Raw genomic sequence first — 3,975 nt, 5'->3', positions numbered from 1 at the left:
TTAGTTGCTTAACTTCATATTTATATTTCAAATGCATATTTTCTTCTCAGTAATTATTTAGTGTTTCCTGGGAAGGAATTTTGGACTATTTATTACATTCTTTAAAAATAGTGATGCCTTCTGATATAAGAGCCTTAAAACAATCTATACTCTTTGATCCTAATTCTAAGAATAAATTCTTAAAAGATAACCAGTAAGTTTGAAAAACAAATTAATTACCTAGTTATATAAGTTGCTATTAATAAATGTATATAACGTAACCACTAAAACTCATTTATTTGAAGACTATTTTATGAATGCTCCTAGTGCTCATTTCGGCAGGACATATACTAAAATTAGAACGATACAGAGATTAGCATGGTCCTGCACAAGGATGACACACAAATTCGTGAAGCATTCCATATTTTTAAAAAAAGCATGCTCACAATTTTGGATTTTAAACTGCAATATAGCATATACAATATTGTACCATCCCAATTTCATTAAATTAGTCACACATTTCCATACGTACAAATAAATACATATTACATCTAACATACATATCCCATGCATGTATGTGTATACATGTACCCATATATACATTCATACATGTATGGTATAAAGAATAGAGGGAATATACCAACATGTTAACATGGCAGAAATATGAATGCTGATATGTATTTTTAAATTCTGTCGTATTATTTGTAAAAATTGTTGGCCAATTCAGCAACCTTTTGAAGTAAATTCTGCATTCCTCTGACTAGTCCACTGAGTTTATTGTCAAACAGCATCAAGGAGTTTTAGGCTCTCTCAAGTTCTGGAACATTGACAGTTTCTTGTTATTTCAAACTAAATTCATGAGTGCACTTTGAGCTATTTTCTCCTTCATTCCTTGTGGGTGGGGTGTCAGTCAGTGTTGTTTGTTTGGAAAGTCCTCTGCTACTCAGAAATCTTAGCTGCCATGACACTAAAGAGGACCATCGAGGCACTTAAATAGTGGATGCTATGGAGGCCTGTTGTTCGTTTTATTTCTGGATTCCTCTTGTGTCTGATGATTTAGGCATTTAACATGTTAATAGGCAATTATTAGACTTTGACTTTGAGAAAACACTTATGGAAGAAGAAAAAAAGATATAGCATTTGAGAGTTTAGGCTCGCAGTTTTCATGATTCTGAACCCTAGAAAGCAAGTTCTATAAACTTTTTGATGACTGTATTCTTTGCAGGGATATTATAAAGGTATAATACTCTGCTGCTCCTGTGTGGCATGTATATAGACAAGTATAGAGGTTTATATATTTATTTATTTTAATTATATATAGTGTTGCTTGGAGAAACAGCCTGTGCCTCTGCTCATCACCAGTATTTTAAGTTCACACCATAATGCTACTTTAATGTAGGTTTTATGCTTAAGTCTAGAGTACTATAAAAAAGGGAATTAGAAAGAAAAAAATAAAATAAAGAAATGGGGAAGAAATAAAAATAGGTTGAAGAGAAAATAGGGTACAGGTAGATGCTTACGTGTTGGATATGTAAGCATCCCCCTCTAAAATTAATGATTCAATATAATATACATTGACAGTTTGGAATATTACATCTTCATCAGAAAAATTGTAAAATGGGGATGGTGCTGGGGAACTCACATATGCAGAGGCCATCTCTCCACTCTTACCTCCCTTCTGCCTTCTTTTCTATTGTGCACAGGTATTTCAGTCTGTTTCCCTTCTACAGCCTGGGGGAAATGTTAGATCTAATGATAAGGCCTGCCCATAACTTGAACCCAGAAACTGGTAACAAGTAGCTCCAGATGCTTATCAAGGCAGAAACATTCAGTGGCAAGGGTCCCAATCTCCTAGGGTGGAAAAATACCACTCAAAGAGCACAATTTCTTTCCCCTCTCTGAAGTTGAGAGCTGCCAATCACCCACCTTGATCCCAGTCGTTGGCCTCCCTTACTGGCTATGATGGGATCTTCTTCCCTGCTCTTTTGGATCCTTCATGCTGTGTAAGTGCCACAGTGGTCATTTGTTGAAAGTTTCTGTTGTGTTGGAGCCTGTGTTTCTATGACATACTATGCAATAACTCACACCATGGATTTTGGCATGTAGAGCAGGGTACACAGGGAAGTGTGGACTGGGTTGATGTTTTGGCCATACTTTTTATAAACTCTCGTGTTCTTTTTGTACAAGAATGTCTTGGGCAAAACAGGACCCATCACTTTGTAAGCTAAAGAGAGTTCCTCCAATCTTGTCAGCCTGGCTAGTGGTACCTGACCCATGGCTGGAGTCCTACAGCATGCTTTCTCTCTTCCCTGGGGGATAAATGGTAAAAAAAAAAAAAAAAGAAACAAAATGGGGCTTTGAAAATCTCCCCATGAATGCCAGGGAGTTGGGTAGCTGGCTCCATGCTGAGATCAATAAAGTTGGAGCTTCCACTACTCAATGTACACTTCCTGGCTCATGGTTTCTAATATCTGTTTTCATTCTGGAATCAGGTATACCTATACTCAGGTCACCTAGAGTCATTTTATGGTTAGTGTGAAGTCAGTCATCATTCAGGGGCTATTAGAACTTAAAATGGGGACCCAGATGTGAAAACAAAAGTGCAAGCTTTTATAGAGAAGATACTATAGGATATGAAATATAGGTATAGACAGAAGGCTGGGAAGGATTTCCTCTTAAGGCTGTCCCAATTTTATGATGAGGGCACCACTACTACCCTGGTCAACCAGACTGAATGGAACCACAACCTCAGTCCTTCAACAAACTCTTAGCCAGTTGAGTCAAAGAAGGAGGAGATTGGTAGCGAGGGGGAGCAGCATGCCCCAGCTGCAGCCTCTGTTTAACTGGGAACTTCAGAGAGTAAGACAAGCATACCTCACCTGGGTGACCTCCCCAAATTCCAACTAAGACATGGGATAATTGAGGAGGAATCTGTGAGTCAGGCTGTGTGGTAGTTAGGTTCAGATGTCAACTTGGCCAGGTGAATGTACCTAGTTCTGTTGCTGTGGACATGAGCGAATGGTTTGTGAACCTCATCTGTTGCTCATTACATTTGCAGTTGGCTAGGAGGTGTGCCTGCTGTAATGAATGATATTTGATTTAACTGACTGGTGCTTAAATGCGAGAGCTCACCATAGCATAGCCAAAGCAACTCAGCATACCTCATCTCAGCACTTGCAGCTCAGCCCAGTCCTTTGGCGATGCAGAAAGAAATAACCCCGGGGAAAGTTGTTGGAACCCAGAGGCCTGGAGAGAAGGCCAGCAGAGATCACCCTGTGCCTTCTGCATAAGAAAGAACCTCAGTTGAAAGTTAGCCTTTCCTCTGAAGAACTAATGAAATAAATCACCTTTTATTAGAAGCCAATCCATCTCTGGTGTGCTGCATTCCGGCAGCTAGCAAACTAGAACAGGCTGTGACAACTAGGTGTTGGTACATGGATATTTCACCCCACTGTAGGGATTTAGCTCCTTGCCAGATTCCCATTTCATGGCAGGACATTGAAGATTTTACTAGAAAGGGCCCTCTTCAGTGGGGTGAGGGCCCATAAGCTGGTTCACAAGCTGGTTCTGCTCCTCATCCCAGGGTTTCCCCTGAAGACACAATTGAGTAGATTTATCACACCCTCTCTGCTTGAGACAAGAGCTCCTACATTAGGAAAGTGACCCACTGTGATAACTAAAAAAGGATCCAAGTTCGCAGACAATAAGAGCATGCCCATTAACCCAGCAAGTCCTAAGACCTGTGAGATGGGTTAACAGCCACCTCTTCTGCTCATACCCACTCACCAAGATATGTTCTTGTGACTACTAAAGCAAGGGGACCCAAAGGATACTATAGATGGGATCTCTGCTGGAGAACTTTTGGGAAAATATAAACTAAAAAGAGAGCCAGGGGCTCAATAGGGACAATCTGTCCCTGCCCAACGGTCTTCCCACAATCCCTAGATATGGGCAGTAGAAGAAGATAATTCTGAAGATCTCCATCTCTCCCTTCAA

General features: G+C 40.0%; 1 non-coding gene across 1 annotated transcript; it reads left to right on the top strand.

The window, feature by feature from the left end:
• Nucleotides 1–305: 305 nt before the first annotated feature.
• On the top strand, nt 306–408 carry LOC143648972 (U6 spliceosomal RNA). The gene has a single exon (XR_013158864.1). It is a non-coding gene; the product is annotated as a U6 spliceosomal RNA (small nuclear RNA).
• The last annotated feature ends 3,567 nt before the right edge of the window (nt 409–3,975 follow it).

This window comes from Tamandua tetradactyla, chromosome 10 (assembly GCF_023851605.1).
Source record: "Tamandua tetradactyla isolate mTamTet1 chromosome 10, mTamTet1.pri, whole genome shotgun sequence".
Classification (NCBI taxonomy): Eukaryota; Metazoa; Chordata; class Mammalia; order Pilosa; family Myrmecophagidae; genus Tamandua; species Tamandua tetradactyla.
The sequence above is the reverse complement of the archived record's forward strand: the minus strand, read 5'-3'. Positions and strand labels throughout refer to the sequence as shown.